General features: G+C 54.7%; 1 long non-coding RNA gene across 1 annotated transcript; it reads right to left on the bottom strand.

Annotated features, from left to right (window-relative positions):
• Positions 1-1,341: 1,341 nt before the first annotated feature.
• On the bottom strand, positions 1,342-2,538 carry LOC144372813 (uncharacterized). Its single transcript, XR_013432688.1, has 2 exons — positions 2,129-2,538; positions 1,342-1,841 (listed from the first exon to the last, which is right to left on the bottom strand). It is a non-coding gene; the product is annotated as an uncharacterized LOC144372813 (long non-coding RNA).
• Between the last annotated feature and the right edge of the window lie 23,389 nt (positions 2,539-25,927).

The following is a 25,927-nucleotide window of genomic DNA, read 5'->3' as shown; positions in this document are numbered from 1 at the left end:
TGGGTGCCAGACTTCAAAAGTTCATGGACAAGTTAACCCCTCTTTATGTCAGAAAGAATTTCCTAAATTCAGAAGATAACTAGGCATCTTTACCAAACAATAATGTTTATTAAACAACAACAACAAAAAACATAGAAATACCCAGAAAAAAAATGAATCTAAGGTGGAGCAGCTTAGAAACAGTCCCTTGAAGTAGGAAAAAAATGAGATATAAAAGTCAGCTGCCAACACTTCTGTTCAGTGTTATATTGAAAATACCAACCAGCACAAAAACAATGAAAAACAATTAAAAAAATAGAGATGCAGGATTTCAATGGATATGCTAAAATTACCATTATTTGTAGAGTCAATAATTGTTTATAAAAAAACTCAATTTAATACATGGAAGAACTTTTAAAAATGATAGAAGGGTTTAGCAAGGAACATTAGATAAAAATTCAAGAAATCTGAGTTGAAAGATTCAAGCATTGATATTTGTTTATTAGTGGTCATCAACGTGCCCCACTCATAAGATGTTAGCAATAAGGAAAGCTATGTTAAAATCACAAATTTTCTATAAATTTTAAAACTGCTGGGGCTGGGGATATGGCTCAAGTGGTAGCGCGCTCTCCTGGAATGCATGCAGCCCGGGTTCGATCCTCAGCACCACATACAAAGATGTTGTGCCCGCCGATAACTAAAAAATAAATAATAAAATTTTTTTTCTCTCTCTCTACCTCTCTCTCTTTAAAAAAAAAAACTGCTTTCAAATAAAGGCTTATTTTTTAAAATGCCATCTTTGTGGATAAGAAGATCTACCAGCATAAAGCTGTCAATCATTCCTAGTGTGATATGATCTTTAGATTCAAATCACTTTCCCCAAATACCTAAAAAGGATATTAACAGAACTTTAAGATGATTCTAAGATTCATACAGAAAAGTAAAGGTATAGGAAATCCAGGATGATTCTGAATGAGATGGACGAGGAAAGGAAACAGACTTGTTTTCCTCCACTTTTACAGAAAGTCCTAATATTCTGGTAAGGGGTCACGGGGGTGGGGGGGGAGGGAACATAAGATATGGATCCCAGAAGCAAACTCATGATATAAATGAAGCTTCAGATTATGATAGGAGGAGCACCTTAATAAATAGGAGAAAATGGGGCTGTTGGTAAGCAGAATGGAAAATAAAATGAACCCCTACCTCACTCCATAGACACAACCAGCTCCAAATGTATTTATTTAATGATGGCAAAAACAAAACTGCCAATCTTCTCATGGAAAAAAATAACAGAGTTTCTTTTGGAATTCAGAATAGGGAAAGATTTATTCAATGCACTAATAAAAACTAGAAATAAATAGATTAGTGTATTTAATTTGTTTTTATTTAAATGTTGTATCCAGGCAAACGCATACAGGGCCAGAAGATGTAGAAGAGACCTCAGGCTTGTTAGTAAATGGGTCCCTTTCTACAAACATTTGATTGACAAGTTTGCTAAATAACAACTGGAGGATGGGAGTGCCCAGGGTGCTCTCTTTGTTTCGGGTGGGAGAGAAAATTGTGGATCCCCCGTGAGAGCAGCTAGCATTAGCTTTTGAAGGTGACTATTCAGACGCTCTCTGGCCCTCAGGTCTGTGTGCACATTCCAGGAGGGGCTCACAGGCCTACAGCAGCCGTGGTGTCCAGGGGTGTCGTGTGAGTCCCCAGCTTGCCCTGTGAAGCCCAGGACGCTCTGCCTCTACCTCAGTTCTTCAGATTGCCCTGCAGGGTCTCAGCCTTGGAGACCTCTGGGGGTCCAGGCGTGCTCCTGTTCGCGATCCAAATACAGCACTTCTGTTCTGCTGGGCTGACATTCCAGGGTCCTGGTCCAAATGACAAAATGCAGGTTGAGCTACTTGTACCTGCAGCGCAGGACATAGGGCCTGCTCACGGGGTGAAGGCTAAGGTCACACACAGGCAGGGTCTTCCTGACTGGGTGGGCTCCTCCTGGCCACCGTGTGGCTAAAGGTTTTCACACAACTCGGGACAGAAAGGACACGGGTAAAATGAGAGGCAATGGCAGGGTCCCCATTGACAAGGGACCAAAACAAGGACACAAAAGAACTGGAGGTGCCAGGCCCTGATGGGAGGCCCAGTCCTAGAAAATCACCTCGGAACGTGGAAGGGGTGCAGGATGGTCTGAGAGGGAGGAGCAGTGGAGTAGAATCCAGAAGCACCATGTATCTCCCCACGTTGATAGTCCTCCATCAGGGAGGCTTTTGATCAATGGAAACATTTGCACAGCAATGAACGCGGGAGTTAATCCTGGAACCAATGAAGACTGCTGCTCCTGAGGACTGCGTTTTATAGAAGTCGGTGCCTCGTGATGTTGGTCTCACCGTGGGCAGCGTTCTTTGTAAAGTAGGACCCTCACGTCCATTTTCCTCCCAACAATTCGTAAGACGCAGCGTGTACTTGATTTCTATACCTTTAAGCATTTGTGTTTCAGTTGAGGGGCATCTATATTTATCAGTTTCATTAGAAATATATGATTGAGTTGCATGTTTTTTTTATCAGATTGTTGACACTTCAAACTGAACGTCTGCCGTTGGGCCTTTCTTAAAGTAAGCAGGTTGACCCTCCATGTCGGCAGGCTCTGTCCAGGATGCCCACCACCTAAGCCGGGACCCTTACCACCTCAAGTGTGCCGCTCACAGCCTGCGCACACCCTCCCAGGGAGTGTCAGTCACCTCTGGACGACTTACGTACTCAGCAAGCGTCCGTGCGGAATAGGAAGTTGTCACAGGGCACTGTCACATGGCACTGCCACAGGGACTAGGCAGTTTGCACATGTTCAGGACAGACTTTTTTTTTTCTCAAATGATTTGGACCCTCAGTTGGTTGTCTCAACAGGAAGGACCCACAGCACTCTGTACCCTCAGGGTTGTCACTGCCATCTCCCGGTGTCCCCCTGTAGCCACCTGGCCTGTGGCTGAGCCTTCCCCAGGCCAGTACACTTGCCTTGGCCTCCTCCATGCCTGGCATGTGTCCTCCTCCAGATCTCCAGCTTCGCTCCCAGAGCCATGGCACTGTGTCTCGGGGAAGCCCTGTTGACACCCCTAAGATTCCATCCCTCCCTCGGTGCCCGCCCCCTGTTGCATTTGCCTTAACAGAACCGTCCACTGACCTAAGAGCTCATCTCTATTACTCCTTTCCTGCCTTCCTCATAGACCAAGCTCCATAAGGTCAGGGAACCATCAGGTCAGGGTGGCTCCCTCCTGCCCTGCCCTCAGTGACAGAACAGGATCCACACCAAAAGAAACAAGCAAGAATCCTTCACTAAAGGAACCCGAACTACCACAGAATAGTCCAGGGCCGTGGGGAGGAGAGGCACCATGAGTGGAAGAGCCAGGAGCTCAAGCCCCGGAGGAGGGCGAGCAGCAGGGTGCCTGGAAGGGGTCAGAGGAGGTTGCAGCCTTGCTCCAGGCACCACAGAGCCTGGGCCCTGCAGAGTCCAGGAGAAACTGAAAATCTACCACTTGACACTGCAGACTAGGGAAGTCCTCTATAAAGACTTGGCAAGGAAAGAGCAAGACCAGGAAACCTGTGTCCTCATTAGTGAAAAAGCAAGAGGTGCCCACCCCTGACCTTGAGCAGACATGCGGTGTGGTGGGTGAAGGATACCCTTGAGATGACCTGTCCTGGGGTCAGACCTCTACCTGGCCCGGGGTCTGGGCGGTGTAGGCACAGAAAGGAGATGAAGATCAGGCACAGAAAGGAGATGAAGATCTTGAGACATTGTCAAAGATAGCAGTGACTGCCGCGAAAGCTGATTTACACAGCCACAGAGCAAACCGTAAAAGAAAAGGACTCTTCATGGAGTCGTCATAAAAGTGCCGAGTGCAAGCCGCAATCGAACTTACCAGTTGCGGGGCTGATGTCCATAATGCGGAATGAAAACATCTTCTCAATAATCATAGTTAACAGCAGCCCACAGTCAAATAGGTGGGTGAGCATTTCACAGAATGCAGCACAGGAAACTCCCTCTTGTGTTAATGACCTACCCTAAGAATGAAGAGCAGAATTCATGCTTCAAGCCAAGGAGAGTGAGGGATTTTTTTTAAAATTCTGACATTTATAGACAAATATGCGAAGCAATTGGACTGCTTAAATATTATTTCTTACAAACATTCTGATAGTGAAAAATGATTTGACTTCATCTGTAAAAACTGAATATATTCATAACCTATGACCCAGCAAATCCATTTCTAACTGTATACCTTTAAACAATGACAAAAATCAAACACCTGAGATCTGTGTAAACAGCAGGGACACATGTGCAGGATGCTCCCAGCCTGGCATCTACAACAGGGCAGGGCAGGGCCAGGAGGACAGCCCTTGGTGAGCGAGTCCTCGCCAGGCAGCAGGGACGAGGCGTGGGGCAGAGCCCCTCCACCTGACCACCACCTTCCACCTTCACACTGAGCGACAAAGCCAATGGCAGAGGTGACAGGGGCTGGTGCCTTTGAATAAAGCACAGACAGCCAGTTTGCTGCATGAAGATACAGGCCGACTCAGTAAAGTGGGAAGGGCCAGAGGGGATCCACCAGGTCAGGCCGCCCTGCAGAGGGCAGAAAGAAGCCTCTTAGAAGGTCCCTATGAAGGAGGGAGACCAAGCCCTGGGTCACCACCAGCACTTGACATTTATCATGTCACATACCGTATGTCATTTGGGGAGGTCAATAAATCCTATTTAAACAGTATAGAAAGGTATTGTTATGGTTTAGATGCGAGTGTCCCCCAAACTCACATGAGACCCTGCAAGAAAGTTCAGAAGTGAAATGATCAGATTATGAGTCTTATCAGTCTCCTTCTCCGTAAAACAGATAACACAAAAAAAGTGTATGCTGCTTGTATGAGGAACATACTACCATACAGGTGTGTGAGAACACACCAGAATTGAAATGCCCAAGGATACCTGAAGAAGAACATTAAACTGATTGCTTTCTCTCCCTCTCCCTCTCCCTCTCCTTCCCTCCCCTCTCCCTCCCTCCCTCCCTCCCCCATCTCTCCTCCTCCTCCCTCTTTCTCCTCCTGGTGGCCTGTTCCCAGCCACTCTCCTCCTCCTCCAAACTCTCCTGCAGTAATGCTCTGCTTCCCACCAGGTCCCAAGGAATGGAGTCCTCCATCTAAGAACTAAGACCTCTTAAACTGTGACCCCCAAATAAATGCTTCCTCCTCTAAAGTTGTTCTTTCCAGGTTTTTTGGTCACAGCAGCAAAAAGGCTAAAACAGATAACACAAAAAACACATGCTACTTACACGAGGAACATAATACCATACAGGTGTGTGAGAACCAACTGGAATTGAAATGCCCAACGTTACCTGAAGATGAACAATAAACTGTGCTAAGAAACTCCTCTCCCAGAGCTTGGGACAAGGGGGAGGTCCTGAGCAGCCTTCGGGGGGGCAGCTTGTGTGTACCAGATGTCAGGCTTCCCTGAGGGATGAGGGTGCAGAGATCTTAACGTGTGCTACCCTCCTCTCTGGGCCCCCTGAGTGTGTGAGAGGCTCCTGAACTAGCAAATCCACCCACAGGACACGGGTTATGGAAGGCCATGGAGAGGTTCACATCACTTCCTGAGTGCCCAGAAGGCAGTCCAAGGCCAGCCACTCCCTGGAGCAGGGTGGAATTACAAATGGATCAGTCCATCCAGGGCACAAGCAATGCAGGAGGGAAATGGACAGTGGTGCACATGGGAGATGAGCAGGTGAAACAGCATCCTTTCCAACCTGGGGAGGGGATGGAAGGTGGATGAACCTCAGTGCTGCTTTCTGTGAAATGCCAGGGCCCCACTCTTTACATCAGCACAGCTCTCCAGACCAGTGAGGACCCAGGCCCGCAGGCGAGGAGGAGGCGTGGCCAGAGCCCCATGGCAGCTCTGTCCTTTCCTGCCTCCCCCTCCCCCAGCTCTCCCCCGGCTGCTGACACAGGGCCCAGGCTCATAGGTACCTCCTTGGAGGGTCCCCTCCTTGTGGAGCCCAGCAGCACCTGGGAGGGACCCACAGTTGGACATACTAAGAGGAAAGTGCATCTACTTGCTGTTGGTGGGGGCCAAAGCTGTGGTTGTGGTTTAGATGAGGTGTCCTCCAGAAGCTCAGGTGTGAGACACACAGGAAGGTCTGCAGGAGCGGTGACTGGGCTACACCTTGACCTAGTCAGTGACTTGGTCCCTGATGGGATTACCTGGGTGGTCACTGGAGGCAGGTGGGTGTGGCTGGAGGACGTGGCTCATCTGCACAGTGGAGTCTCTCTCAGCTTCCTGATCACCATGTGAGCTGCTTCCCTCCGCCACACTCTTCCGCCATGATGTTCTGCCTCACCTGCAGCCCAGAGGAGCCCTCCTCTAAAATTGTTCTGGTCGGGTCCTTCAGTCACAGCCGCAAAACGCTGACTAACACAATGTGCCCTTGGAGCCCCTCCGGGGCCAGCAGGACCTGGGAGTCCCAAGCCACGTCCCTTCTGCCTGGCACCCCCTGCTCTGTGCTGGTCCCTCATGCTCTGACTCCAGTCTCAGCCCCCCTGGGAGGGCACACCCATATCCAGCTCTGCTCGGGTTGATGTGGCTCCCTACAGGTCACAGGGGAAAGCAGGGGAGCTGTGTGCAGTGACCTCAGAGCAGGAAGATTTTCCAAGATGGATATCACAACCAAGGAGAAAAGGCACACAGTGACTCCTAAACAGCAGGACCTAAGTCAGGAGCAAACATGAGGCACCACATGTCTACATGGGTTGTGTGCCTACAGATAGAAGAAGAACGTTTGTCCCAAGAAATGGATTTTCTTGAATTGAAAGATAGTACGAAATCATTAAGAAAAGCGGGACCGCCCAAGAGAAAGGCAGTGGAAGGGCTTGAAGGAAGAGCACCCATAAAACAGGAACGAACCAAGGAAAGGCTCCCAGTCCCCTGGGAAGACCATGGAAAGGAAGAGTGTCATCAGGCCCAGGCGGTGACTAGAGTAGGACCTGCTGAGCGAATGAGAACGGCATGTGGTATACGGGTGAAATGCCAGGCAGTCATGATTTTTGTTTTTTTTGTTTTTGCATCAGGGCGTGAACCCAGGGCACTTAATCCCTGAGCACATCCCCGGCTCCTTTCTATATACATGTATTTTATTTTGAGACACTCTTGGTAAGTTGCTTAACCCCCCACTGAGTTGCTCAGGCTGGCCTCAAACTTGCAATCCTCCTGCCTCAGCCTCCCAAGCCACTGGGATTATAGGTGTGTGCCAATGTACCTGGCTGCAGTTTAACTTTTTAAAGAGCGCCATATTTATTGGAAGGGAAGTAATCTCCAGGAAGTTTCAATTGTATGTATTTGTATGTATACAAATAATAGAATGTATTTATGGGGTACAATGTGATATTTTGATATGTGTAAATTGTGTGATGATCAAATCAGAATAATCAGCATATCCATTGCTTTAAATATCAATTATCAATTTTGTGGTTCACGATTCTCTCTTCCAGCTCTTTAACTTTTTATTTGTTTTACTTTGTTACACATGACAGTACAATGACCTTGACATATCACACATTTGAATGAGATGGGGTATAATTTCTCATTTTTCTGAGTATACAGGTTGCAGAATCACATTGGTCCTGCAGTCATGCATATACACACAGTCATGATGATGTCGGTTTCATTCTATGTCCTTCCTATCCCCCCATCCGCTCCTCCAGCTCTGTGGACACATGCATCACATACAGTCCCTGGCTGTGGGGTGGACTTGGCAACCTCCTCCTCCTGCCCCAGGGGCTTTGCGCCCATTCCTGGGTTCTCTTCGCCCTTCTCCTGGACCTCCTTTGTGACCCACCGGCACCACTTCTGGGCACATGTATCCAAACAAACAGATTTGGGCCCCAGGGACCCCTGCACGCCCCCGTTCACTGCAGCACTGGTCACAACAGCCAGGTAGGGAATCCACCCAAGGGCCCATGGAAAGACGGCAGATCAAGGAAACGGGCATGTGGACACGGTGGAACCCTGCCTGCTGGGAACATGAAGCTGCTGTCACCTGCAGTCCCATGTGGAGACCACGGGATTGAGTGAAGTGGGACGGCAGGCACAGGAAGAGCTCGGCTTCCACAGGGTCCTCTGCCTGTGGGGGGCTTATGGGACCATGTCCTCTCTCCCCGCAGAGGCAGGCGGCCTCGGCTGCACCACGCTGGGGGGCCCCTTATCCACTGCCCACTCAGTCTCTCCAGGTCCCCTCTCTCCCTTCTTTTCTACGGATCCTGTGAACTGCTGTCCCCTGCCCAACCTCATCTGATGAGACAATGACACATTCTGAGAGCAATGACTGTCACCAGGCTCTCAAATGTGGTTTACTGCCACCATCCTCATCTCCCCTGAGGACAGGGTCCCCAGCCCACTGCACGCATAAGGCAAGGAAGCCCAAAGCCACTGGCCTGAACACAGGCTAACTGGTCCCAGCCAGGTCTTCCTGGGGCTCAGCATGGAGCCAGGCCACAGATATGGCCCCTCAGACTGGGGTCAGCAGCGCCTTGGGCCATGAGGGCCTTTCCACCTCCAGCCTGTGGGGCAGGTGGACACTGCCACATTTTTATAGTCAGTCCCCACCATGGTTCCAGGCCGGGAGGTGTCTCAGAGCTGACCCAAAAACAAACACCCGCAGCTGAAGGGGCTGAGCAGGGGGTGGCAAGTTCAAGGCCAGACAGGACAGGGGAGGGAGAGGCAACTCAGTGAGGTCCTGAGCAATCAGTGGGACTCTGTCTCAATAAAAAATAAAAAGGGCTGGGGACGTGGTCAGTGGTTAAACCCAAAACAAAAGACCACGTTGTAGTGTGAGGAGAACCCACAGCCCAGAGAAAAGCAAGGACCGGGCCAGGTGGCCAGGGTCTCTCATTTACCCAGCAAAGGGTGGACCTGGGCAGGGATGGACAGAACCTACCTCTCAGAGGGAAGAGGTTGGCGGGGAAGGCAAGGGTCAGGTGCTGACAGAGCAGGCCTGCATGGCTCACTGTCCCCTCTGCCCCACCTTTGGCCTTGCTGGCCATGGACTGGAGAGAGCGAGTGGGCAGTGGGGACAGCAGTCAAGGCTGCATGGCCACCCCAGGAGCTGCCCTTGGCTCTGGGTGTTTATCCATGAAGGTTCAGACCAGGGAAGCCATAGTGTCCAGTGACCAGGGCACACAACCCCAGAACAATCCATCTGGTTGTCCAAGGTTCCCACATGTGTCACACACACTCTTGTCCAGGTGTCCGCATTCCCTCCTGGCTATAGGGATGGGGAGGTCCATGGTGGGACATTGGCCAGTTGACCCTTCAATGGGTTTATGGCCCAAGATGGGGCTGAAGTGTCAAAGATGACGGGTTTCCCATGCTCAGGCAGCCATGCATCTCAGGAGACCTGACGTTCACCCTTAGTGGACAGAGGTAGGGGCTGGGCACATGGGACAGGACAGGGGAGGGAGACCAGACCTTTGGGCAGGGAGGGTCTCCTGGAGGCTGAGGCTGCAGCTGGGAAGAGCTCAGCTTAGGTGACTGGGGGAGGTGGGAGGAGGGGCTCTTCCTGCTCCTAAGCCCCTTGGACTTCTCCTGGTGGCAGGCCAGCTGCCCCACAGAGCCAGGCGCCTATGACCCAAGGCTCCCCCGGAGCCTGCGCACCAAGCTTCATGAGCGAGGCCCTCTCCACAGCTGTCTTGAGCCAGCTCCTGCCAACAGAGCCACAGCGGGGGCTCTGGGGGCCTTGGTCCCCAGTCAGCAGTGGACCTGGCCATCGGCAGAGGCCTGGCTTACAAGGGAGTTGTTTTCCCAACAGCCTCGCCAACCTGAACCAGCAGCCGGGAGAGCTCCTGAAAGGCAGTTGGGGCCTTGCACCAGCCTGAGGCAGGGGCGAGGTCTGGGCCTCCTCGGAGGCTGCATCTGAGCTTCAGCAGGGCTGATGGGCAGCTGAGGGGACCTGGGAATCCATTTCCCTGTTGTGCTCATAAGGCTTGATAAGGCTGTACCCAGAGCAGGGAGCCCACCTGCCCCTTGCCCCCAGCTCTCCTGGCACCAAGGCAGGCAGCAGCTGCGGGTGGGCGCTCAGGGCTCCCTGGCTGCCTTCTGGGAGAGGGCTCTAACTGGAGACCAGACTTCCTCCCCTGGACAGCAGCGGCCACCTGTAAAGTCAACGGCCTGAATTTTCAACCAAGCATCTTCCATCTGTCCCAGCACGCTGGCACGTCCAAGTTGGTCAGCTTTCAGAGTAAATGTGTGTCTGCCAGGATGGCTCCTCGTCATGCTGGCAGGACTAAACTGAGGATGCTTGTCCAACATGCTTTGAAGTCTGGGGTCTGCACAAAACCTTCCCTCAGGTCATCCTCCCCCAGGCCACTGGTGGAAGGTGGCTCCTGGCCAGTGTCTGGCTCTGTCCTTGGCGGTCTCCTTTCCAGGCAGGTGTACTCTGCAATTGTCATGGCGGCTGACAGAGCTGCCTGGGAGGACAGCCTGCTCCAGCTCGGGCCGCCTCTCGCCTCGCTGCGTTCACCTGAAACCCGTCCACACTGCGCTCAGGAATGGCAAAGGAAGGCCGAGGTTGGACCTTGCTCAAGCCCACTGCAGTGACAGGACTTACCCTGGCCCATGCGGGCCCAGGCTTGCCAGAGCCAGCAGCTGCTCCACATCATGATGGATGGCCTGCTCCCATGCACCCTGCGCCCACTGGCTGCACCCAGGAAAGCCCAGGAGTCACCGGCCAGCTACATGTACTCTGCCTCCGACCTCCTAGAGGAGACCCTTGGTGGCAAAGCTGTGGCCAGGTCTGGCATCAGGGGAGGGGCCTCACAGCTGCTCCCAGGTCCCCTCACCTCTGCTGAGCTGGGAGTTCTGGGAGCCACCAAGGACGGGGTGGGGACACAGGCGGGGGCTCATGCCTGCCCCAGGAGCCAGCTGCTCTCACACTGGTGTGAGGACCCTCTCTCAGGCGGTGAGCATAGCGTCATCAGGGAGGTCCTGCCTGCAGAGAGGGTGACAGTCTCGGTCACAACAGGGTGTTTCAGGGTCAGGCTCCAGGCCCTCCTGGCCCCTGGGACCCCTCTTGGTCATCTCATCCTCAGGAGCCACTCCTACAGGTGACACCTGAGGATGGGGACCACCCATCTGTTCAGGCACAAAGCCCAGGAGGAGGGAGGCCCTCAGTGTGCAGCAGATGGACAGAGAAGCAGCCCCAGTGTTTCCGCCAGTTTGTCACCACTGTGACCACCCAGCCTGGAGCTGGTGGCAGGATGGCCTCAGGCCGCCAGGATGCGGGCACGCCCCTGGCCTCTGCGGAGCTGCACAACATGCCTGTTCACCTAGCTGCTTCTTCTGGAAGAAGGTTCGTCCCATACTCTCCCATGTTTGCGGAGGCTGATCTGTCACAGCATCAGGTTGTGGGACACCACTGGATACTTTGTAGACAAGGCCCTTTCTGGACACTCGGCCTCCTTTCCCAGGCGCTGGCCCTGGGCACAACTTGGGCTCTCTCCATTGGGAGCTTAACACTGTCCTCCCCTGGGCAGCTTGGCATAGCTGGCATCGTGCCTCCGTTTGTCCCTACTCAGAGCCTGTCAGGTGACCAAGGGCGGACAGACATTGCTCACTTGGTCTCCGGCCAGCACAGCGGGCCTGGATTCCTCTGTGACTTTCCTGATGGTGCAGGATGGTCCTCCTGGGGCTCCCATAGCTGGAGAAGGGCAGGCAGCGTGGAGGCCATGCTTGGCTATGTGCACAATGGAAGGGCCTGCAAAGCTCTGCCCCTGGAGCCCGCAGGTCTTTGTGACCCAACCACATGGCCCCTGGCTCAGCTCCAGATGCTGGGGATGGGCTTAGGGGTGGTAAGGGGGGAACCACAGCTGGTGGCTGCAAACCTCACCTAATGACCCCACATCTCCTGGGCGTCGTTTAACCTCCAACCTGCTAGGCAGGGCTTTCAGGCCAGCACCGGGGACCTTACCCTGCTCTCAACAAGGCTCTCTTGGGGCAGAGACAGGTGCAGAGAGACCCCTCACTCCAAATCACATTGAGGGTTGTGCTCAGCAAGCTTTCCCAGCCGCCCCCCTGCAGGAGAGGAGTGGGCTGTCCTTAGAAAGTGCTCTTTCCAGGCATGGTGGTGCCTGCCTGCAGTCCCAGTGTTTCAGCCAGTTTGTCACCACTGTGAACAAAAGGCCTGACAGGAATGATTTCAAGAAGAAAAGGTTTATTTGGATCTCAGGGATTCAGAGGTCCCAGCCCACCACTGCCTACCCCATTGTCTGGACCCTAGGTGAGGCCCAGCATCATGTGGAAGGGCATGGCTAAGGAAGGCCGCTCAGGACCCGGCAATGGGAAAGCAGAGAGAGACTAAGGTCAGCTCAGAAAATAAGACCCTAAGCCGCTGCCCATGACCAGTTCCTCCAGGCCACCCTGCCACGTCACCACCCAGTTAATCCCCAGCAGCGAGCAAAGCACTGATTGGTGAAGGCTCTCGTAGTAGCCAGTCCCTTCACCTCTGAGCCTGCGTGCCCTGCCCCACACAGGAGCTCTGGGTCACCTCACATCTCCACCTTAACACCCACTTACTCAGAAAGCTGAGGCGGGAGGATCCTTCCAGCTAGGAGTTCAAGGCCAGCCTGGGCAACACAGCAAGACCCCGTTTAGAAGGTGCTCCAGCCAAGGGTCAGCTTGAGCAGCAAGGCCTTGCCCTGCACACGGAGCCTCCTGAGTGAACACTGCAAGTTCAGAGGAGCAGACGCAGGACCAAAGACCCTGCTCCCTCAGATTTGCCCAGCATCTTCCTGGTTACTTGGTTATGAAAGGCCTCCACTCCCAGGCCCACCCAGACCATCATGCACTTAATCCTCTGAGCCCTTGTTACCCATTTTCCTTTGTTTATAGGCAAAAGAATCTTGGTTTTTTCTTCAGGGGAAATAATGTATCTAACAAAGAATGCACCCTTACAGGTAGGGGTGGCGAGCAACATAATTCTGTCCTAAGAGATGTCCATATATTTCTTCTGAGCTCTTGAAAGATTTGATTTCCTGATATTAATGCCAATGTTTCTTCTGTCATGCTGTTGGGCAAATGGGTGTGAACCCTGGAGCAACAGCAGCCATTTGTGGGCAAGGAAGGAAAGACTCAGAAAGCTAAAGACCTTGACTTTGGGCCATTGCACCAGTTAGCAAGTTGGATTTCTCCTTAAATAGTATTAAATAAACCTCTATATTGTTTAAGACATCATTTTATGAGAGCCTGTTATTGACAACTGAAAGCAATTCTTAACTAGTTCCCACAGAACACATCCCTGAGACCATCTAATGTGAGCCTCTCCTGTCTGTGTCTGACTTGAGAAGTGAGCATATTCTCCATTTCACAAATGAAGCAGTCATGGTCAGGAGGGTTGTCAGCGCGTCCCAGGGTCACACTGTTCATAAGCGGCAAAGCCAGGACTAAGCCAATCTCATCTGGCTGTGCATGCTGTGACTGGGACCTGAAGGGAGGAATTTGGAAATGCAGAAGAAAAACAGATTAGTGTTAATAGGTGGAAAACAAGCTGCCCAGAGCTCTGCTTGTTCTGGCCTGTGTTTGGCTGGCTGGTGGCAGGCACTGTCCATCCTGGAGTCGGGAGGGAGCCCTGTGGCTGCTAATGACATCATCCTGATTCCCTGGGAAGCCGCTCTGGCAGGTGCTCTTGTGGCCTGGCACCGTCTGGAGGAAGCGGACACTGATGTGCAGGGCAGGGCAGGGCAGGGCAGCTGGCTGGGGGAGCAGCCATGGCAGAGGAGGAAGAGCCCAGGCCTGTCGGGGCGGTGCAGCGAGGGCCCTGGCCCCCAGGGCTCTGAGTGACCTGCTATTACTTGACACTCTGCATCTGCTCAGCTGCCCCGTCTCTGCCAGGGCTGGTGGACACGGCTTCTGGGAGTGCCCCGTCCCTGACCAGAGGATGAGAATGGGATGGTTCTGCCTGCATGTGGTGCCAGGCGCCTGGCCCACTGCCCCGTGCTTCAGGGGTCCTGGTGTGTGGCAGATGGATGGGTTGGTGGCCAAGGCAGGATGAGGATGATGGCTTGGTCCCTGCTCTGTGACCATCCTGTGGCCTTGCTGTGAGTTCCACAGGTGACGCCCGTGCTCACTGGCCAGCTCTGGGTGTGGAAGGGAATGATGGTCCTGTTTCCAACAGAGACAAAAGGGGGGGTGCAGCTGACACTGGGCCCAGGGCTCCAGGTCCCCTGCAGTGGTCACAGCCCAAGTGGACAGGAGAGAAGGTGAGGGAGGGCCAGGGAGGGAGGAGACAGGGGCTGAGGGCTGGGTGAGGGGCAGGGGAGGAGATGGGACAGGAGGAGGCTGGACCAGGAGCTGGGTCAGTGGGGGAGAAGGGAGGGGAGAGGAAAAGGCGGGGAAGAGTGGCCCTGTGCGGAGGAATCGCAGGCCCGGGAGCCACGCACGGCCTCTCTGCTTGCTGGTGTCACAGGCCCCATGGGTAATGAAGAGGCTGTGGACACCATTGAGAGGGACAGGCCTGCTCAGAGCTTGGCACATAGATCATGTGCTGCAGCCCTGGGCACCAGGGCCGTGGTCGGCCATCAGGAAGGCTGAAGCTCTGTGGGGGTGCCTCCTTCAGGCACCTCCACCCCAAACAGCAACTGCCCCACCTGGCCCTGGGCTCTGCAGGGTGGTGGGCTTTCCTCAGAGAGGAGGGGCCCCCTCCAGGCCAAATTCAGCCCCAGCTGACACCCAGCCATGTGGCTTCCCAACTCCTCCCACCCCAGGTCTGACATCAGGGCTGAGCATTTGGTCCAACTTCCTCCCTTCCTCTTCGGACAACAGTGGGGCTTACCTGTACCAGGGCTTACCTGTGCTGGGGGTTTCCTATGCTGAAACTTACCTGTGCCAGGGCTTACCTGTGCCAGGGCTTCCTGTGCCATGGCTTAACCTTTGCCACAGCTTACCTGTACCACAGCTTATCTGTATCAGGGTTTACCTGTGCCACGGCTTACCTCTGCCAGAGCTTACCTTTGCCACAGCTTACCTGTACCACAGCTTATCTGTATCAGGGTTTACCTGTGCCATGGCTTACCTATGTCAGGGCTGACCTGTACCAGGGCTTACCTGTTTGGCTTGAGCACAATCTGACTCTGACAGCCTCCCGATGTGGCCTGAGGTACGTTCCAAGGGACGCATGGGTTTGACCCCACCCTTCCCTGTTTCCCTGTGACTTTCCACAGCTGGGTCAGGAGGAGACGCAGCTCCTCCATCTCCCATAAGGGGAAATTGAAGCCTCTGGTCTCATCAGAACTGACTTGGGATGTGGTCTGGGGAGGGTGTGGGGACCAAGCTCTTGTCAGACAGGCGGTGGGGATGCAGCCCCGCAGTGCCCGAGGCCCTGTCAGACATGGCCTCTCTTGGGGCCAGGTGTCCATCACAGTCACAGACGGTGCTGTGGAATTTATCCTGAGGGTCCTCAAATCTCTGCCTTCCAGATCAATCTCATGTGGGCCCTCAATGCTGGCCTGCACGCTCTGCTCCCTGGATCTGCAAGCTGACCCCTCCCAGTCCCTGGTCGGAGCTGGGGACCCCACAATTCCACCCAGCACTCTGCAGTCCCCAGTGCTCATCACAGGGCCCAGACCATTGCCTGGCCATGCTGGATCCCTCCACCTGTGCAGATGCCCCAGCTGGCCCTGGGGTGGGCTGGGCTAAGTGGACCACCTGCTCGGGGCTCCTCAGTTGACATCTGCCCACTGTCACTTGACAGTAGCGCAGGCTGCACGAGCAGCTGAAAACTGGGCCCAAGCCAGGCAACAGAATGAGATGGTGTCACCCAGTCACAGACCCAGGACCCAGCTCAAATGACCCCACAAAATCCACCTCCTGTCCAGGGCAGCCTCAGCCCATCCAGAGCTACAAGAGAGGGACTAAGTCAGTAGTAACAACTCCCCTGCCAAACTTGGAGCCGTAATTAAAGTGCCCAAAGACAGGCTGGCACCTGTTCAGAAAGTCTCCCGTGGACGTGTCTGTGACCACATCAGCCTAACACCCTGTGCCAGCAGGGTTTCCTGTCCATTACTGTGATCACCCCACTGTGGGCCAGGGGGCCCTGACCAGCCCCAACCTCAGGCTCTTTAGAATCCCAGTCAATACCCAGGGGAGGACAAACACCCCAGCAAGCAGCCCAAGAGAGGCACACACCCCCTCCCAGCCAGCCAGGGGCACACACCCCCTCCCAGCCAGCCAGGGGCACACACCCCCTCCCAGCCAGCCAGGGCCACCAGGGGCAGCAGCAGGGTGGCAGCCCTGTAGGGGAGGTGCAGCCAAGTGCTGGGCATCTGTTAGGTCTGGCCTCTGCCCTGTGGGCAAGGCTGACCTGAGCAGGTCACCCAGGGAGGCAGGACCCAGGGAGGTGGGACTGGGCCGTGTGTTCTCTGCAGGAAGAGGGTGAGGAGCTATCAGGACCGAACCCTATCCCAGGGCACCATCCGCCCTGGGCAGAGGCCCAAGGAGCCCCAGGTCTGACCTGCATTGCAGCACTTTTGTGCTGGGAGGATTAGGGTTAGGGTTAGGGTTGGTCCAAGGCACCCAGCCCTGTGACGACCTCAGAAATGTGACATGAGTGTGGAAAATCCCCTTCCTGCCACACGCCTGAGGATGGCACTGGGCAGGGGTGCAGCCTGGATAGTTGCCGGCCACCGTCAGCAATTGCTCCACTAATGTGGACCATAGAAGTGCCCTCTCCTGATCACTGCTCAGCCTTAAATCAGAGTCCTGCCTGTGGAAGTCTGGAAGGTTGTGAGCTTGTCCTAATTTTGAATACAGATGCCTTGGACTTGGATGTGGGAAGGACAACATGTGCTTCTGGGGCTCCTGGGGGACTAGAGTTACTGTGACCTCCCTCTGTCCCTTTCAGGTGGCCCCCAGAGCCGCCTCCTGGGCTGTCTCCTGACAATCAGGCTGCTCATGCTCAAGCGATCTTTCCAGGACACCTGCAGAGGATGTGACCCAGTGCTCCCAGGGTGACTGCTGCCGCTGACTGCACCTTCGCTCCTGAGGAAGGTTTGTGAGCACCTCCTCGGCTATCCCAGTGACACACAGCAGAGGTGTCACTTTTCTCTATCAGAGAGGCAAGCTAACCTCGAAAGCACGGGAGACGTGGGTCAGAGGGCGTGAAGCTTCTGTTAAGCGCATGAGTAAGTTCTGGGCTCCAACGCATGGGTGGGGACTGCAGTTCACCTGCATCCTGCACCCCAAAGTTGCCAAGGGAGTAGGTCGTTGGGTGTTCTCATAAACAAGGAAAAAGGCCGAGAGTGAGATGATGGATATGCTAATTAGCTTGATGGTGCAGTTCACTCCTCAACGTATACATGCACCCAAACACCCCGTGTGCAGCCTAAGTGTATATAATTTTTGTCAATCATAACTCCATAAAGCCGGGGGAGGAGGATGGGATCAGGTAATGCGTGCAAAGTGCTGACACATCCATGGTGACAATCAAGAAGTTGTCATCATCAAGATCACTGGCTTCGCCATGTCATCTCCATGACTGGGGCTCGGGGGCCCTGGGTGCCTGAACTTCCAAAGGAAGACCCTCACACACAAGCTGAGCACCTGAGGCCATCAGGTGGGATGGCACAGGGCAGCAGGTCCCTGGTGGGTGGTAGGCACTGGGGTGTCCCTGAGGGTCCGAGACAGCCCCTCCAGCTCTGTGGGGCTGTGCTGAGGCTGTGGGTCGCATCTGTGCCTGACATCTCCATCCTCCTCACCTCACCTTTGCTGAGAAGTAGGTTTATTTTTATGTGTTATTTATTCTCCTGAGTCATGAAATTGCACCCTTCAGGATGCCAGAACAAAATGTTTTGTTTTTAAAAAAAATTAGCAAAAATGCTGAAAGTGGATGAAAGATGTTAAGCTTCTTTTATCTCCTAAAATATGAATTTATATACTTTCACTTTATGATCCAGAGAAAGAATTAAATAAAAAAATAATCACAGAAAAACATCAAACTCTCACTCCTTCAAACTTCAATTTAAAAAGCAAAACACAAGAATCACTAAGTCACTGAGCACCATCTCGACCTTCAGGGTGCTCCTGCCTCTGGCCAGCAGTGGCTAGGCCAACAGTCCCCCAGCTGTGGCTGCTTCTAAGGACTGACAGGCCCTGGGCTTGTGGCAGCAGAAGTGGCTGTGTCCCTAGTCCAGACACTGACACTGGGCTATGTCCAGTGAGGACCTGTTGGCTGATGGTTGCTCCAGCTGCAGCAGGAAGAGCCACAGGGGGATCGTGCCCCTCACCAGCATCTGTGGGGAGACAAGAGCTAGCACACCCAAGGACACAGGGAAGCCGACGTATGGGAGTCAACTCAGGTAGGGGCTCCTGGCGGCCAGAGCCTCCACCTCGACACAGGCCCTGAGGGCCCAAAGCCACTGCTGGGGCCCAGCACCTGGGTTCCTTTCCAGCCTCATGGCCAGTACTTCAGAGGGGCCAGGCCACTGCACTGGGTTCTATTCCTAGGGTCACAGGAGTCACAGGGGTACAATAGTACAGAGGGGGAGAGCCCGGGCCCCTTCAGGACAGAGGTGACAATGAAGGGGTTGGTCAGGGCAGCTGCATCCAGGCTTCCCTCCTTCCCAGGAACACGGCTCCAGTGGTCAGGAGGAGGGGAGACAGCTGTTGTGGGAGGGGTGGCCTGTCACAGAGAACCCAGAGCCACCTGCACATGGTGGCAACAGACCACAGTCCATTTTGCTGAGGAGGAGGCTGAGGTAGGCCCAGCCTCCTGTAGTTCATGTTGGGGAGGTCCAGCACTCCCGTGAGCACTGATGGCAGAAAGGCCAGTGGGAGGGTCCTGGGATGTCAGGACTGGAGGAAGCCCTGGGACCTCCTGTCCACACCACCCTCCGCTGGACAGAGAACCTCAGAGCCAGAGATCGAGCTAGCTTGTCCAGGGACAGAGGGGGACAGGTAGCGAGCTGTGTGGCCATCAAGCCCTGGAGAAGGCAGGTCTTTCGTCTTCCTAGTTGGCCAGGACATGAGTCCCCCTGCACAAGGACTGAGGAAAAGAAAAGTGACATGGCAGCTCAGAGTCACAGAAAATGAGTGACTATGTAGGTGCCTCTCTGGCCCTCCCACGTCCCCTCTTCTGCAACTGCCAGGAGCGTGCAGGGTGGCTCCCCCCACGGGTCGTCCCCTCTCTTCACAAGGTTTCAAAATGGCCCTCCCCTAAGTCCATCTGCCTGGAGAACCTGCCATCTGCAGTCCTGGGAAGGGAGCCAGGGACCCTTCTTGGGTAAGAGGGAAACCTCCTGTCTCCCATAACTGCCCCTCACCACCCCGGAGTGACCCCTCATCTTTGCTACTGTCCTGGGAGCCACTTCTGACTTCACTGCCAAATAGACCAGCCTTGGTCCCTGAATTCTTCAGACACCACCATCTCAAGCCCCGTGCTCCCTGGGAGACCAGCTGTCCTGAGAGTCCCCTGATTCCCACCACAGTGGCAGGAATCCTGGCCCCTCCCAGGCCTGAGAGGCTGGACTCCTCCTCCATTTTATAGGTGCTGCCCCTGGGCAGAGAGGAGGGTGTTTGGAAGGCACAGGGGAGGGTTGGCTGTGCAGGAGGGCAGTAGGCAGTGGTCGGCAGCCACCCAGGGCCAGGGGGTGGGGGCATTGTAAGCTGAGGGGCTCAGGGGGGATTCAGTAGGTGCCTGACCTGGGCTGCCCTGGCCTGGTGGCAGACACCAGCTGGACTGGCTTCTGAGCTCTGAGTATGAGGGAGGACACTGCACGTTGGGAAAGAGGGCCTGAAGGCCCCGGGCACGCCACCCGAGTCTCCCAGACAGACTGGCTCAGCAAGGAGAGGGAAGAGTGGGGCCAGTGGACACGTGGCTCAGACCCAGACAGTGATGGAGTGGAACAGGCCATGGGAACCTTGTCCCCTCTCCACCCCACCTGCTTATTGGGATGAGGCGCTGGAAGGGGACACTGGGGACCCAGCTCCTTTCTCAATGCCCGTGGTCTCTCCTAACTGGGAACAGACACATGCAGGAGGGGCCAGGCTGAGGCCACCACACACCCTTACTCTATGGGCTCCGAGCCACCCAGGCAGGAGCTGTAAGATGGCAGGCCAGACCAGGGCTCCCTGGACGCCTGGTAGGAGCCAGAGTTTCCCGGTGACCTTTACCTCATCAGTACGAGGCAGTGCCAGCCAGGGATGCTGGAGTCTGACAGTTCAAGTGGCTACTGGTCACGCAACCGGGGCACAGCAGAGCCAGAATGCAGACTCGGGCCATCTGAGCCCCAGGTGGGACACTGAGCAGTCTCCTTGGGAAGGTGCCACATGAATTTCCGAGATTAACAGCATTAATTAGAAGCCCTGCATTATTCAGAGTGGATGTTGTTGCTGGGCTCCGAGTTTCAAAGACACTGAGTCAGATGAACCCTCTGCATTCTTCTTCTCTCACAGGACAACCAAAGCCCCTATCTCAGACTGAAGGTGGCATGTCCTCCCAGGGAGCATGTCATTCAGAAGCCACCTCCCCACCAAGGTCACAGAAGGACAGGGGTAGAAAGCCAGCCTAAAATGCCTCCCACCCCCAGAAAGGCAGGAGGGGAGGGCGCATGAGCTGGCACCAGAGCAGAGCTTCAGGCAGCATCCATGGGCTCTACCTGAGGCCTTGGTGGCCCTCCTGCCATTGCTCCTGGTCACTGGGCTGCAGTGAAAGGCTCTCAGGCCATTGTAGTCTTGAAAACCCAACCCCGCCTCCCTACACCACTTCCTAGATTTTAAATGAATGGAAGCCAATGTAGGAAAGCCCATGTGTCCAGGAGAGAGGGAGCCGCAGGTGCATTAGGGGTTCCAGTGGGGGGATCAAGCGGGGCTGGAGTGAAGACCTCTTCCATTGCAGACACACAGACGTGTGCTTCAGCCACAGCGAGTCCCCTCACAGCACGCAGTGCAGTGGCCCTGCTGGAAGTGGACAGACCAGGCCCCAGCAGCCACCCCTAGCCGTGGTCTTTGCATCTGTGAACTTGAGTTTCTGTGTCCTGACAGGAGTTGCCATGAGGGACAGTGTGTCCTCCAAGAGGGCATGGGCAGGCAGCTTGACTGTGCCCCCTGCCCAGGCCAGGATGCCCTTCAGTCACAGGAACTTCCCTACTGGATGTTTAGGTTTCTCCCCAAGGATGCTGGTGTCACTGGGGCTGATGGTGGTGCAGGGCTGGCCTGAGCACCCTGTGCTGTGGCCACCATGGGGCGTGCTCAGGCACCCTGATGACAGGGGCAAAGGGCTTCTCCCCAGGAGAAGGGCACAGGGCTGGGGCTGGAGTCACACAGGCTGCCTACAACTGCCAGCCTGGGTTGTCCTCACTTGGATGTGAGAGTCACCAGGTCCAAGTGGGGACATGAATGGACTATGTGCCCCCTTCCCTGTCACAGCTCAAGATGTTGCTGCTCACTACAGACCTCAGAATGAGTGGTGGGCCTTCGTATGCCACCATCTGTGGCTAAGGTTACAGTAGACAACAGAGGAAGAGGGGAGGGCTGTGAGCTATGTCAGCAGGACGGGGCTGCAGATTCAGAACAGAAAAGTCCTGGGAGGGTGGCATCTGTCCCCAGGGGCCACCGGGTGCCCAGGGTGCTGTAGACTTTCATCTGTGTCCTTTCATGTCCTTTGCAGGAGCCCTGGCCCCCCATGTTGAGCTCCTAGGAGATAGGCTTCTGGAGGAGATGGGGGTTAGCCGAGGCCATGGGGGTGAGGCCCATGTGACGAGATCAGCCTTCCTAGGAAGACTCCAGCAGCTCGCTCCCTCCCCTTCCTGTGGGACACAGCAGAAAGGTACCCTCTGAAAGCCAGGACGGAGCCTTGCCGGGGCCACCCTGCTGGCCTGACCCTAGACTTCAGCCTCCAGAGCATGAGACAGGAGGCCCCAAGGCGGTGGCCAGTCTCATGGATGTGAGTATTGACAGCTTTCTGGAAAGGGACCTGCAAGCTGATCAGGAAGGGTGAAGGAAGAGGACCCTGGAGGCAGAGCTGTGGACCACAGCCCCTCAGGGGCAGTGTGGGCATCCCAGAGGCCACCCATGCTAAGAGGCCAGCTCTCCTGGGGGCTCTGGGGGCACCAGCTGGGTCTGGATGTTCACTAGCAGGTGCCCAGGTGCAGGGCTGGGGGGCTTGGGGGAGGAGTGGTGGGGTCTGCAAGCCATGGCCACGGGGAGGGAGGGGCATGCTACAGGAGGCAGCAGGGAGAGGCCACGGAGGTAACAGGGAGAGGCCATGGAGCCAGCCAGGCTGGCTGCAGTGGAGTTTGTGGCCAGAGAGGACTTCAGTTCCACCATCACCCCTGGACTCCCTGAGGAGACCAGAGGGACCAGGCACATCCCTGAGCACAGAGAGGCCTCTCCAGAGCACCAGCCTGGAATGTGCACTCGGTGCCTGGTGCCTGCCCCGGGAGCTGGTGTCTCCAGACAGGAGGAGGGCTCCGGAGTCTTCACTGTGCAGAAGGAATCTTCCATGAAGCACCTGGACACAGGACACAGCCATGACAATTTCTGGGCCACCATCCATGTACTCTGATGAGGATCCCTACCCCTGTGTGCAGGAGAAACGATTTGGACCTTACTTTTTCACTCCAGATGGGGGCTTACTTGGAAAAGGGTAGATTGTGATATAGAATGTGACTTGAGGTTCTGGAGGGACTGGCTACCTAGTCCCCTGAGTTACAGGGACAGTCGAATGTCACTCCCTCCCTGCCTCCTTTCCCAGGTTGCTTCGCTCTGGGAGCAGGGGACAGTGACTGGAGCCACTGTGGTCTTAATCATCGCTGCCACATTAATCGACTCGCCTGAGTGAAGGGGGCTGGCAGGCCATGCCTTAATCAGGAGCAGGTGCATCTGTCCTAATGGGGCACAGCAGCCACCGCAGAGCCTGGGGCTGGGGAACTTCATTAATGAGAGCAGAACAACCCAACTCTGAACTTGAAAATCACCACAGAACCTGGGCTTCAAATACCTACCAGATACGTCTCCCACCGCCATTCTACTGTAAGGGAATGGAACATGCTTCCAAAGTTGTTTCTATATATTTAAAAATCCTCCTGGAATGCGAGTTCCTTTCCTCTGCAAGTTACAAAAAAAGTCAATTTCTCAATTATGTGTGGTCACTGAGAGGACCACACAGGATGTCTTCATGAGAACTCCTAATGCGGGTGACGGGCCAAATCAGCCAAGGGTACATTTCTTGAAGCCAGAAAAAGGGTTTGACACAGGGACTTGGGAACATAGTTCTTCAGTCCATAGCAACCCAGACAGGCAGAGGGAAAAGGTGGGCAGGGAGGCTTCCCTGAGGACCCAGCTTCATGGGGCAACAAACTCCCGTAAGGTCTGGGTGGCAGGGAGAGGTCGTGACAGAGGACACCGGACTGCAGTAGCACGTGGTGCATGTGGATGTGGAGTGTGCAGGTGTGGGCATGCGTGTGCTCAGGCACAGGTAGGGAGGGGCTCTCAGCTGGGGACCAACCCTACAAGCTGAAGTTGGGGTTGGAATGAGGAGGCAGGAATAGAAGAGCCACCGACAGGCCAGACAGAGGAGCTGGGGGTTGGCCTTGAAGGTGGCAGTCCTTGCTGCAGGTGATCTTAGGAGACTGTGGTGGGATGTGGAGGTGTACAGGCAGGAAGCCAGGAGGGCGGTCCCTGGGTGCGCTGGAGAGCCGACTGGGGCTAGGTGAGGGCTGGGGTCATGTGCACAGAGGCTGCGAGGGCTGCATCGCTGCAGCCATCTGTGGCCTGGTCCTCCAGAGAAGGGGCTGGTATCTCTCACCTTCCAAAGCCCTGTGCCTGGCCCAAGGTTGTCCTCACCACCTGCTCTCACCAGAAACAGCTGCCTGGAATTGTCCTTTCATTCTTAACACCTGTGTGGTGATTAATTAAGAGCATTGTAGATGTCTGAGCTCTGGAACTAAATGTTCCTTGCTACTTTGTGTGGACAGCACTTTGCTGAGGGTCACTGGCCAGCCCAGGATGTCTCTGTCCTGTGGTTCCCCTCCCTCCTGGAACAGGTACCTATATCTGGGGCGGGGGGTGCATCTTTCTCAGGAGGTAAGTCCTGCCAGGTTTGACCCTCTGATCTGGAGGATGTGCCACAGTTGGAGTCACCATGTGTGTCTCTTTGAAAACAGAACCACTTTCCTCTGGTTTCCGTTCTCACCATGTTCACACGCTACTGCTGTGAGACATTTTCTCCTAAGTAATCTGGATGCGTTTACAATCTTCTCTTCCCATGAATTTTAGGGCTGTTCCCTGAGGCACCTTGATACTTGTTTTTATTTATCTTGATTTGGATTCATGGCCTCGGTGTCTGGTAACCCCTTGCGGTCCTGAGATCCAAGACGCCCTCCTCGGCCATCCTGCCTGTGTTCTGTCTCCACTCTCCCTCCTCCCCTCCTCCATGCTCTCCTAGAAGTCACCACAGCGACTCTTCATGTCACTCCCCTGCTCCTCTGAATCTTCTCTTCCTATTTCCCATGTCTGAGTCACACTGCGTACTGTGGACCATTAACTGGGACCTCTCGTCCACTCTTGCTGGCCCCAATCCTCATTGACGACCTCCACTCAAGGCACCCATTGACAGCGAGGTCTGGTCGGCGAGCGGCTCCACCCTGGGTGCTGAGTGAGGGCCGCCTGTCTTCTGCTGGAGTCACCTCCTTCCTGCTCTACACAGGCAGCGGCTTCCGCAGACGGGAACACAGGCCGTGTCCCTTCACAGGCAGGGTCTGGGCCTGGGCTGCTTCTATCTGCTGGTTGTTTGCTGGCTCCTCTCCCCCTTGCTGTATTTTATTTGACTTCACTACTTCCAGGATTCCTTGGGTTTCTTAGAACCTGTGGGGGTCACAGGGGGGGGGCTGGGGAGGACTGAGTCCCCGGGGGATGTGTGTTTGCCCCACAGTGTGCCTGGCGGTGACCCCGACTTGGCGAGGGGCTTCCCATTCTCCATGGCTCCTGTCATTTTATTCCCAGGAACTGGGAGGACAACTTCCTGGTTCCCTGAGGTTGGAGGTGGGTGGGATTTTCTCTCCTAGCTCACTGTTCCCTGAGGGGTGCCAATTTCACAAGGGTTCAAGTGACAGGTCACCTGCATCCCTTATGGTCCAGTCTCCAGAGCTCCTGGGACATAGCACACCTTGGAGACCAGAGGGTCCTCCACTTCTGCTCACTGGCCTTGTGCTGTGAAGCTCTCCTGTCCTCTTCTTAAGGCTTCATGGGACTCTGGGAAGGCGGATGTGAAGTCCAGCCCCACCTGTTGGCATGCAGGAGGCTTCCAGTGGGGTTACCCACCACTTTCCAAGCCGGAAGTCTCTCTTGGCATCACTCACTCCTTTGCTGGGATCCTCTCACATGCTTCTGAAGTGCAGAGACCACAGCTTTCCCAGCCCAGAGCCTCCTGCTTGGGGGCCTGATTTCAGAGTATGAGCCTGTCCTCTTCCTTTGCCCGTAGCTGCTCTGCAGGCAGAACATAGCTGAAGAGGTTCTCTATCATGCTGAGATCCTGAGACTCTGGCATTCTAAGTGACTGCTGTGATCACACAGCTCCTAGGCAGATTGTGGACACCTTGACTTTCTTCCTGAGACCCGGGCTTCCGCACGCTACACTTTGGTGCACAGAGCTTCGTCTGTGTGCAGGCAACAGGGCGTATTTATGTCCCTACCTGAGCTGGTGCATAATAAATTGCAAGGTTTACAGCCCGATCTGCTCATTCCTTACTGCTTTTAACACAGAGAGGCTATTGCGTTCTCTTTTGAAGGAAAAGTTCTTGGAAATTTCCTGAAAAGTTTCTGCAAGGATAAAATTTGATGAGCAGTGCAGGGGTTTAAAATGAACCATCATATCCAACGACTTTGACCAGAGGGCTGGCAACTGCACTCCTCATCACCTCAGGTCTCTTCTCAATTTCACCTCCTCAG

This window comes from Ictidomys tridecemlineatus, unplaced genomic scaffold, assembly GCF_052094955.1.
Source record: "Ictidomys tridecemlineatus isolate mIctTri1 unplaced genomic scaffold, mIctTri1.hap1 Scaffold_165, whole genome shotgun sequence".
NCBI classification, from domain to species: domain Eukaryota; kingdom Metazoa; phylum Chordata; class Mammalia; order Rodentia; family Sciuridae; genus Ictidomys; species Ictidomys tridecemlineatus.
This window is presented reverse-complemented; position numbering and strand designations above follow the sequence as displayed.